Source organism: Rutilus rutilus (genome assembly GCF_951802725.1).
Source record: "Rutilus rutilus genome assembly, chromosome: 4".
Lineage (NCBI taxonomy): Eukaryota > Metazoa > Chordata > Actinopteri > Cypriniformes > Leuciscidae > Rutilus > Rutilus rutilus.
In genome coordinates this window covers 51254160-51266659 of record NC_140212.1, presented here as the reverse complement: position 1 = coordinate 51266659, position 12500 = coordinate 51254160, and the positions used below count along the sequence as shown (strand labels likewise).

At 44.7% G+C, this 12500-nt stretch overlaps 1 protein-coding gene across 4 annotated transcripts in view; it reads right to left on the bottom strand.

The window, feature by feature from the left end:
• LOC311289591 (protein NLRC3-like) overlaps positions 1-12500 on the bottom strand; it is a 101184-nt gene that overhangs the window by 2394 nt on the left and 86290 nt on the right. The window lies entirely within an intron of this gene.

The following is a 12500-nucleotide window of genomic DNA, read 5'->3' as shown; positions in this document are numbered from 1 at the left end:
GAGAATCTGATGGAGAGAAAACACACATCAGTGAATTACAGAAACTCTCTATCTCGAGTCTTCATTTCAGATCTGTGTGTGTGTGAGTGTGTGTGTGTGTGTGTGTGTGTGTGTGTGTGTGTGTGTGTGTGTGTGTGTGTGTGTGTGTGTGTGTGTGTGTGTGTGTGTGTTCAGATCCAGAGTGAGGCGATGAGAAACTGATGGAGAGAAAGCACACATCAGTGAATTACAGAAACTCTTTATCTCGAGTCTTCATTTCAGATCTGACTCGTTCATTTAGGATTGAGCAACCAATGATAATAAAGCACTAAAGAAATATCATTCTGTCACAGCTTTTGTCCTGAATGAGGCTCTGACTGAACCATCGCCATGGTTACCACATAACTCTTATGGGACTCTTAACTAGAGATGCGCGGTTGGCGGTTACAGCTCTCTGTGTCTGTGTGTGTGTGAGAGAGAGAAAGTAAGTGAGTGTGTGTGTGAGAGACAGAGAGAGAGAGAGAGAGAGAGAGAGAGAGAGAGAGAGATTTTTTTTAAACACCTTTAATTACAATATACAAACCATCAATAATCAACACTTAAATCAAACATCAATCAGTAAAAAAAAAAAACTTTGTTTTAAATAAGAAAGAACAATTCATCATTAACAATTTCAAACAATATCCCTTTACAACACCAAATTATTTCAAACTTTATAAGGTCATCCATTGCTTTGTAATAATTAAAATCTATTAAGATTCTAGATTTCACAGAATTACCAAACACAGCTTCTAAACTATAACATACACCTTGATCAACTTTCTCCTTTCTTGTAATGTAAATCGCCATCTTTGCCTGGCCCAAAATAAAATTAAACACCTGACATTTATACTTGCGGCTCTGGGAATATTTGAAACCACAAATAAACGTCTTCATTGTAAAGCACTCATTAAAACATTTTAAAATGTTTTTTAAAACAATAAATAAAGGTTTCAGCCTTGAACACTGCATGAATGCATGAAATACAGTTTCCCTTTGTAAACAGAAAGGACAATTCTGATCAACGTCAGGATTAATTACCGAAACAAAAGCGTTCACAGCAATAGCCCCATATAACAATCTCCATTGCAAGTCCCCAATTCTCTTGGGCAATGGTGACTTAGGCTATACAACACTCTCCACTCAGGCTTTTCATCCTCTTCTAACTGAAGTACATTACGCCATGGCGTGTCAATTCTTTTATCCAAAGCCTTCTTATTAAACACTTTGACACAACTCTTATAACACTCCTTTCCAGAATCACAATCTATGCCTATTATAATCAAATCCTTGACTTTTAAAAAAGTGCTCTCACAATCGACCATCAAGGACGTTAGATACAAATTGGGAAATGGATGGATCACTACAATCCGGGTTAATAAACCCCAAAGAATAATCTGTTAACAATTTCAACTCATTTTCAGAAAGGGCTGACCTCCATTTGTCAAGTACTCTGGCAACCAAACGGGTAGACCTCACCCCCAGCTGTCCAGTCATTGAATTCACATCCTTAAAATCCGCTCCTGCTATCCGCTGTGCATGTCCAATAGTTAAAATTCCAGAGCTGATAAGATTCTCTTCTGTCACAGAGTACCCCAGTTCATTGGACAGATCCAAGCGTGAGCCAAAAATTAATGGTCTTGCAGCAACCAGTACAAGGAATTTACAGTCCTTCTCTTTGGTACTTCGAACAAAGCCCAGACAAAGATTGCGATAAAAAATAGGAAACTTGGAGAGTTTCAGCTTTTGAGGATCCATCCAAAATAAGGCTTTATCCAGCCCCAGTCCTTCAACCTCTCTCAGTAAAGAGAAAGCTACAATCCTCCAGTTTGCATTTGAGTCCTTTAAAAGTCTTTGTATGAATTGAATTCGGAAAGCTGCTATTCGACTCTGCAAATGTACTAGTCCATGACCTCCTTCATCCTTAGAAAGGTACAGCACATGTTTCGGCACCCAATGCAGCTTATCCCAGAAAAAGTCTATTAGGATTGACTGGATCTTGCTTAAAAAGTCTGCTGGGGGGTGTTATATATCTGCTTTCTTGTGTAATCAGATATCTCTTACACACTCTGCCGAATTAAATCAGTCACACGCTTGATAACTTTCCAAATGGCGTCTTTACTTTTCTGCCTCTTAACGTGAACTCCTTCTACATCCGGTCTTGCATACATTAGTACACTCACATCTTAAAGATACAGACCATCATTCTAATACATGACAGGGGGGTCTACACAAATCAAACGATGCCAGAGAGCGGAGGCAACCAAATTGTTAATTATCAATATTCGCCCCTTATAAGAAATTTTTGGGAGTAAAAACTTCCACTTATTTAATCGCCCTTTTACCTTTTCAATAACATCTTCAAAATTGTTCTTAACAACATTCTCATTTCCCAAAAACACTCCCAAGTATTTAAAACCATCCTTGGTCCATTTCAGACCAGCTGGAAGAATGGGCTCGCCACGTAACCAACTCCCAACACTTATGGCTTCGCTTTTTTGCCAATTCACTTTTGCAGAAGAAACACTTTTAAACTCTTCCAATAATCGCAACATCATGTTCACATCACTTTGATGTTTAATTAGTACCACCACATCATCAGCGTAAGCTGATCATTTAACAGTATGGGTGGAATTTGGCATAACCACACCTGACATCTCTGCTCTTAACTTATTCAAAAGAGGTTCTAAGGCTAACGTATAAAGCATGCCAGAAAGTGCACAGCCTTGTCTAACCCCTCTTAAAACCTTAAAAGGAGAGCATAAGTCACCATTTAATTTCAACATACTCTCAACGTCACAATACAAAGCTTTAATCATCAATGTAAAACTAGGACTAAAACCGAAAGCTTCAAAAACACTCCACAAGTAACTGTGCTCGACTCTATCAAAAGCTTTTTCTTGATCGGCTGAAATTAAACCAAAATCTGAAAAAGTCTTGCCATTATCCAAAATATCTCTTATAAAAGAAATGTTATCAAAGATTTTCCTACCAGGCACACAATATATCTGATCTGAATGAATAATTTGATCTAAAACTGCTCCTAATCTATTCGCCAAGACTTTCGAAAGTATTTTATAGTCGTTGCATAACAAACTCACAGCTCCTCCAATTCTTAATCTCACTTAAATCTCCCTTTTTCGGGAGCAAAGTAATGACTGCTCTACGGCAGCTTTTTGGCAACTGTCCATCAATTAAACTCTGATTAAGAACTTCTAGAAGATCTGGACCTACCTCTGCCCAAAAGACTTTATAAAAATCTACTGAAATACCATCAATCCCGGGCGTTTTTCCGTTTTCCATACTTTTAAGAGCTCTCTCCAGATCCTCCATCGACAGTGCTTTGTTAATTCCGATATTAGCCTCTTAAGATACTTGCGGCATATTTTCAAGAAAAACATTATTCAGGCCTTGTGTACCCAACAATTCACTCTTATATAAATCCTCATAAAATGTAACCGCTCTATTCCTAATCTCTAAAGGGGTGCGCAAAAGGGCTCCCGTTTCTGAGCGCAGAGCATGAATAAATCGGTTTTGCCCATTTTTCCTCTCCATGTTAAAAAAGAATTTTGAAGGTGCATCCATAGATTCAATACTCTGAAACCGTGATCTAATTATAGCACCCTGTGTAGATAAATCTAATAATTCAGTCAAAGAAGCTTTCTTTTTTTAAAAAGACTCTAAATGAGTTCCATTTTTTGTCAACTCAAAGAGTTCTTGGAGTTTAACTAAATCTTCTTCTAACTTTCTTATGGACCCAATTCTATCTCGTGTGACGTTGAGAGTATATTGTTGACAGAGTTGTTTAATTTGGGCCTTTACAAACTCCCACCACTGCTGTAAGGTTTGGAAAGAAGACTTCATGGATTGTGCATTAACCCAAAAAAAACGTCTCAGGTTACGACTGTAACCTATGTTCCCTGAGAACAGGGAACGAGACACTACGTCAGAATGACGCTATGGGGAACGCCTCAGGCGTGACAGGTGTCTGAAATCAAATATCATCTCACAGCAATCATGCTGACCGGCGACAGCCCGTGAATCATTAGCGTGAATGATTAACGTGCAACCTGCAAGTATAAAAGGGGCGCTTTGCAAACATGACAACATCCTATCGTCTGAAGGGACTGTTGCAGGCAGGCCCCGAGGCATGGCAGGAAGACGTAGTGTCTCGTTCCCTGTTCTCAGGGAACATAGGTTACAGTCGTAACCTGAGACGTTCCCTTTCGAAAGGGAACTCTACACTACGTCAGAATGACGCTATGGGGAACGATATACCAACGCCACCATGCTAAGGGGAGTGCATGCCACAAGGCAGTGACAACTGTCAGAACCGGCAATTCAAATGAACGCTAGTACCACTCACCCCCAGGTCACACTGAGCTGTCAGTGACAGCACTCCCTACGGTCATAGCCCAAGCTAAATGACACCACAGAAAACCTCCATAAACATAGTTTAGTGAAAGGTCTACCTGGGCCTGCTCAAGGGCCAAGGACCACAACTTCAACTTCTTAGAAGGGGTCCCTTCTAGGGAATGTGGCTAGGGAACCTGAGGAACCCCAGCCAGTCACTATTCAGGGGAACGTGCCGCCTGAAACGCCACCAGGCAGGCCTGACCTGGTGTCACTATATAAGACACTACAGTCTGGCCACTTCCTGTCTGTCCGAAGACAGAGCCTCTGGACACTTGCCTTTAGGAAGGCATCCAACCCAAGGGACTGTGAAGCAGGCAGTGAACCACTCGGACCGGATCTCAGAGACGGGATATCCTGGAGAGTATGACTCAGCATAGTGCTTTACAACCCTTGCCAGCGAGGGGAGTTTCTCTACTCAATCCACGGATCAACTCAGTGTTTGTGTTTCAAAACACTGAGGAGGCCTGTGAGGGCCTAAGGGCTGATCTAACTGGGAGGCCTCAAGAGAGGCCTACGACCGACTGACCAGACTCAGGAGACCACATACTCATACTGACCCTCAGTGAGGGGAGGAGCATTAGATCTACCTGGTAGGCAACCAGGCTGTAGCAGGAAAAAGAGGTTCCAGGAGGGAACCCGTAGCAGAGAATAAAAACTTGAGTCGAGCCAGGGCGCAAGCTCACCTTCGCTAGCTGCCTGATAAGGTCTGCTAAACTGAAAGTAAGCGGCCACTAGCTTACAAAAACCCAGCACCACTGTGAAACTACTCTCAGGGAGACCTGGAGAGGCCTTACTACCTGACAACCACAGTATGTGGGAGCTCACTTTCAGAGAGGCCTGGTGAAGCCTACTATCTGATAGCCACAGAACGTGGGAGCTCACTTTCAGAGAGGCCTGGGGAGGCCTACTACCTGTCAACCACAGTATGTGGGAGCTCACCTTCAGAGAGGCCTGGTGAAGCCTACTATCTGATAATCACAAAACGTGAGAGCTCACTTTCAGGGAGGCCTGAAGAGGCCTACTACCTTAACCCTCTGGGGTCTGAGGTGTTTTTGGGGGTCTGAGGTGTTTTTGGGGTCCTTGAGATGTTCTGACATGCCCTGACATTTGTGCTTTTTTCAGTTGCTTATAAACATAGTAATGGCAAAAAAAAATTACACACTATTTAGCACAAACAGGGCTACCATAATATGTGAGCAACAAGAATGTACATGTCTGCATTTTTGAGAGAATAATGTTTATGCGTGGTTATTGAAAAAACTAAAAACTAAAGTTTCTGAAATAAGACCACAAAACACACTAAATATGTGCCAATAAGACTTTTGTCTAATGGATGTCATCGCCTAGTGTTTTTTCTTCAAAATTATGTGAAAATCACCCTGCCTAATCCTTCACATAACACAATACATTGATTTGAATTTTGCAAAGCACTTTCTGTTTGGAAAGGCCATATGCGGAGTGGGCGTCACAGATCATGCATATGTAGTGGTTCACACCTGAGGACCGCATACTTAATGAGCCATTCATTCAGGTGAGTCACTGAGCCACAAGAATGCAAGAGCAACAGTTGGAAGCATCTCAATTCTTTTTTATTTTTCCACATATTGTGCTTGCAATTTGGCCTATAATAGCCAAGGAAAACATGTAATTGTGCAGTTAATTCTCATACTGTATTTTCAGTTTTGGAATATTTATCTTCTCCCCAAATTTGTCACTAATAAAACACAATAAAAATTATTTAAAGAAAAGGCTTATATTTACCTTTTAATAGTTTGTTTACATCTACCTTGTAAATATTTAAATAAACAACAATTCAAGTGTAATCTTTCTTTGTACAAACTAAAGTATACATTTTATCATACATATTTCAAAGTTAAGGATTTGATTGATTATTTGATTATTTTTGACAAAAAAATTGGCAAATAAAAGCTTATTTGAGGTGGCAGATATTTTACAGTAAAAATGTATAATCTATCCAAAACTAATCAACGAAATGTTGTCTTTCATATGTCTGTAACATAGGTCTTTCATTTTTATTATAAGGAATATAAATGCTAATTTGCAGTTTAATACGTTGCTTATACAAATATATATATGTGCATACACACACACACATATACATGTGTATATATTTATACACAAAAATAAATTTTATTTATATTTTTTATATACATTTTTTTTTCCACAAATTGTGCTTGTAAATTGTATAATATCCAAGGTAAACATGTCTAGTAATTGTGCAGTAAATTCTCATACTGTATTTTCAGTTTTGGAATATTTATCCTCTCCCCAAATTTGTTACTAATAAAACACAATAAAAATCTTTTGATATTTGAGCTGATATGGGGCTCGAGAAAACACAGCCCCTCACAGGTTTGCGCCGTGGATTCCCGCGAGTCAGACGCGGATACTGTGTTTGTTTTAGGCTCGCGCAGTCTTCACTCGGACGCACGCTTCAATCCGTTGTGGAGACTCTCTTTTCGTTCCAGTGAAATTACAAAACAAAATACACACACACACATGTCTCTGCCTGATATACAACCACTGATAAACATAATCTGATTTGACAAAAAAAAAAAAAAAACTATGAGTGCAGATTCGAACTCAGAACCTCTGACACGCTAGGCAAATGTTCTACCACTAGACCACTTGAGTTCACGTATTTACTCACGTGAAAACTCGGTGTTTACTCGGCGTGATCAATTCGCTCTTGAACATGCTGCCGTTCGTCTGAGTTACAATCTTCCTCTGAGGAAAAGCCAAGGTGAGTTATTCCTCGCTGTCCAGGATCATCTGAAGACCGTCTTTACCGGAGAAACGCGCCATCCTCTCTAAACACGATGAACTATCAGTGAATCTGATCTGATGAAACTTCGTGTTTTCAAGGCATTGATCGGGGGGCGGGTGCGAAGCATAGATCACCTAAACTATTTACCATGTCAATAGCGCCGGGGGCGGGGCGGCCTCAGTTCATTATAGAGATAATTAGGCAGAAGGAAAAAACGGTACCTCTCCTTGCTTTCAAACGGATTACATGAGTTGAAAACATTTGTTTTTTTTATTAATTACTTCATTTAAAAGAAGAGATTTCAAGCTTCATAAAGACATATATCACGTGCCTGTGTGAGAAGTATTCGCTGAGTTATGATTCATTTTCGGACGCGTTTCAGAATGGACTACACGGACAGAGAGAAGGCAGAACTCGCTCCGTGATTATTTTTCTTAATTTGGCGAAAAGCACAACACTTTGTTTTTATTGTGAGTATACAGAAAAATAATACACATTTAACAGAATCGATTGATGTATGAAACTCCTATGGAAAATCAAAGTCAACAGAGTATTTATGAGTTTCTTTTACACTGATAAAAAAAAAGCGAGCTGGTATCGCCGGCGATACCGCCGACCTCAGGGGGTTAAAGACCATGCTAAGTGGAAACGCACAGTAAGTGGGAGCTAACCCTCCAGGGAGGCCTGGTAAGGCCTACTACATGACAACCACAGTATGTGGGAGCTCGACTTCAGGGAGGCCTAGTGAGGCCTACTACCTGATAACCACAGTGCATGGGAGTTCACTTACAAAGAGGCCTAGAGAGGCCTGCTACATGACAACCACAAAACGTGGGAGCTCAACTTAAGGGAGGCCTAGTGAGGCCTACTACCTGATAACCACAGTGCATGGGAGTTCACTTACAGAGAGGCCTGGAGAGGCCTACTACCTGACAACCACAGTATGTGGGAGCTCACCTTCAGAGAGGCTTGGTGAAGCCTACTATCTGATAACCACAGAACGTGGAAGCTCACTTTTAGAGAGGCCTGGAGAGGCCTACTACCTGACAACCACAGTATGTGGGAGCTCTCCTTCAGAGAGGCCTGGTGAAGCCTACTATCTGATAACCACAGAACGTGGAAGCTCACTTTCAGAGAGGCCTGGAGAGGCCTACTACCTGACAACCACAGTATGTGGGAGCTCACCTTCAGAGAGGCCTGGTGAAGCCTACTATCTGATAACCACAGAACGTGGGAGCTCAAGAAAAACCACATTAAGTGGAAACTCAAAGTATGATGGAACTCAACTCCAGGGAAGCCTGGTGAGGCCTACTACCAGAGAACCATGACATGAAGGAGCTTACTTTCAGGGAGGCTTGGAGAGGCCTACTACCTGAAAACCAAAGCTGACAGTGGGCCAGACTGGCAGTCCAGTTGACTGTCTATGGGGCTTTGCCTTCAGGGAGGCCTTATGAGGCCTACTACCTGATAGTTCAACCTCAGGGCCACTTAGTACCACAGTATGAGGGATTCAGCCCTCAGGGAGGCCTAGTAAAGCCTACTACCTGATCCCCACAAAAAAATGTGGGAGCCCATCTTCATCAGGGAGGCCTGAAGAGGCCTACTTCCTGAAACGGTCTAATCAGCTGGATTAGTACTGCTGCTGGGGACTCGCCTAACAGGGAGGCCCGGTCGAGCCTACTAGCTGATAGCGAGTCTTTCTGCTACTTTAATGAACACTGCTGGAACCATACTAATAAAAAACTTTCCTAAAGTTTTGACCTAGTGTATGCTCCACAATGTTGTGACCCACCTCCGAGGAGGCCTGTTAAGACCTACTACTCGGTAGTGAGTCTTCTGCCCGAACTACCAGGGCCAACCAATGAAGGTGAGCTGGCCTAGGAGCCCTATCTTAGGGGCTACCCGGTCAAGGAGGCCTGCTGGGGCCTACTACCTAACTGTGCAGCCTTCAAGGCAGAAAAACTGTTACTACAGCGCTTACAGCATCCTGGTACCTAACCACATCGCCAAAGGCAGTGTACTCAGCACAAAGCAAAACCCTCATAGCAGGGGAGTACAACATACGCCACTCTGCCTAGTGGAGGCCCCATTTCAAGGGCCTACCTGCTAAATGCATGGGCGTCAGCTCATGGCAATGCCCTGGCTTCAAGGGAGCGGAGTTCAAGTACCGGAATGAAATGTAGTTAGAACTCCCTGCTCAACCGGAGCCATCGTGGTGTGAGGTAGATAATACAGAGCTGAGAATGGATTACTCAAAACTACCCCGCGTTTAGTGGGGGAGTAACACCATATGCCCCTGAAATGTTAGACAGGGAGCGGGCCTGCAAGTGGCTCCAAAGGGTAACAGGGATTTGTCCTGTGCCCAGCCTGGGGAAGCGGGGCTTGCTTGCAAGCCAACCAACCTTCACCCCTCGTTCGAGTGGTTCAGCTCAACGGGCTGAGTGGAGCCAGCTCTAGAGGCCTAATCCAAGTAGCTCTGTTCGGCAGGGTCTGGCAAACTATCACATCGCAGAGCGAAAGACAGCCTAACCCTGCCTGAAGGATCATACCTCAACTACCACCCTGCATTACTCTACCACCCCTGAATGCAGTGAAAGGGGCGGGCCTTGGCCAACAACTCCCATTTAAAGGAGGAGGCTGAAATCTAGGGGAGGAAGCCTAACACATAATGAATGTGGCAGCTATACTTAGCAGAACGCCTCCAACATCCCAAACCTAGCCTAGGCCAGCTACAGAGGCGGCCCGGGTTAGGGCCGACCTACAAGCATAGATCTACCTGAGAGCTCGGAGGAGCCACAGCCTACTTGATTGAGAGGCTGTAAAACACTCACCTACTGACACCTTACAGAGCTCAGGGGAGCAAAGTACTCAGGATACCAATGTCACAAACCAATAGGTAAGACATAAGATCTATCTGAAGCGCCAGCGTCAGTCTAAACCTAAAGCAAAAAAAGTTTTTTTTTTTTTTAGGAAGACCAACTACTCTACCCCAGGGTGGCTAACAGCCCTGCGGCTAAAAAGAAATGAGCGGTGGCCCACCACGCATAAAAAATGTTATGACAGGAAGGCCATCACATACTCAAACCGGAAGCCAATTTTCCTTGAGCTTCTCGTTAGATCGTTCCAGCCACCAACTGGGGGGGCTTCAGGGCCCTGAAGTCTCCATACTTTACCTTTTTATTCTAAGAATGACCCCTAGGTCTATACAGGGAACAAGGCTTCTGTAGAGAGATACAAATAAGTGTTAGTTATACACACAAATTCTCCAAAAACCAAAAAAGTTCACCTGCGGCGTGCAGAGTGAAGACTTCACCAGAAAGGTCTCAACGAACCTGGGGTCCACCACTTTTACATGCCTAAAAGAGGCACTCACATCAACCAGTTGCTACGGCGGGCCATCAGAACATAGTTCTCATCATAGGCCCAACCCCAGGACTGGTGTAACGCAAACGCCTGGGGAGTAAAGAAGAGGGAGAGGGCCGGTAGAAAAAGCCCTCCAGGGAGGTCATACCCTTACTTCCGCTGAGCGCTGCTCCGCTTGCGCTGAATGACCTCCCTTAAGTCCCTCTTCTTGCGGGAGGCTCGCCTTCTCTGCATCCTACTCCTCCCTGGAGGGGGCGCACGAGAGGCAACACTAGACCTCTGGCCCTGTCTATGGTCCTCGGACCAAGACGGACCAGGTCCTCCCACCTGCCTGGGCCGGGGCCCGGATCTCAGCGGTATACAAGTTTTAAATGCGGCTGAGCGCGCCTTCGCCTCCCTAAACTTTCCAACCACCGCCTCAACGGAGGTGCCGAAAAGTTTAGTGGGCGAAACTGGTGAATCAAGGAGAAGGGCCTTTTCCTTCTCCCCGATATCAGCCAAGTTGAGCCACAGATGCCACAGTGGCCACCATCGCTGCCATCGACCGGCCGATCGCGGCAGCAGTCTGTTTAGTGGCCCGGAGAGACAAATCTGTGGTCCGGCGCAACTCAGCGACCGCCTCAGGGGACAGCCCCGTCCCCTGGTCGAGATCCCGCAGCAGATCAGCTTGGTAGGCTTGGAGCACTGCCATGGTGTGAAGGGCAGCACCAGCCTGACCTGCTGCCATGTACGCTCTGCCATTCAAGCGAGCCGTGACGTTAAGAGGCTTGGATGGCAGAGTCGGAGCTTTTAGTGTCGACGCCCGCCCAGATACGAGATAGTTCGCAAACGTCTCGTCAATGGGCGGCATCGACACATAACCATACTCCCCGATCCCCTCAACATCAGCGAAATTACCCCGCTGATGTCGATGAATACGGGCCGAGTATGGTTTCTCCCATGCCCTCTCGATCTCAGAATGAAGATCCGGAAGGAATGGGAGGCTCCGTTGAGCTGGTGGTCTATGTTCAGGGAGAAATCGATCGTCCAACCGGCCGCGAGCGATCTCTCCCTGAGCGCGCCGCCATGGCAACTGAAGCTTGTCAGTGGCGCGCTCCATAACTTCCACCAACTCAGCGTACATGGGGCAGGATGGCTGACGAGGTTGAGGATCTGATTCATCCTCCTCAGCCATCTCTTGCCCAGCCTGAAGAGCACTCGCTGCAGTATCAGTAGGAGAATCTTCTCCGTCATCCACCTGCAGCTCACTCTCGTCAGCCGATGACTCGTCCGAGAGGTGAACAACCCTCTCGAGACTGTCAGTGAGCTCCATCTGGGAGCCCCATGAAGCGCGTCGCCGCTCTGCCTCGGCACGAGCGGGACCCGATCCGCGAGGACCAGATGCTGAACTCTCTCCCCTCGAGAAGAGAGCCAGACGAGAGCGGTGCGTTCTCATAGGAAAACACTCACAGTTTGCACAGGATGCTCCCTCGAGAACATCCCGTGCGTGCTCTTCACCCAGACAGTACACGCACATCTCGTGAGTGTCACCCGGCGACAAATATCTTGGGCACGGGTCAACACATTTGACAAATTTCTTAGGACTTGCCTTGGACGTGCGTTTCATTTCCTTGCTGGAGTAGACGTTTTTAATTACAGACAAAAACAGTCCCTGAAGACGAAAAGATGTTGTCATGTTTGCAAAGCGCCCCTTTTATACTTGCAGGTCGCACGTTAATCATTCACGCTAATGATTCACGGGCTGTCGCCGGTCAGCATGATTGCTGTGAGATGATATTTGATTTCAGACACCTGTCACGCCTGAGGCGTTCCCCATAGCGTCATTCTGACGTAGTGTAGAGTTCCCTTTCGAAAGGGAACTTAAAAACATCAATAAAATGTTTATCACATAACAATGTACTATTAAAATGCCAAT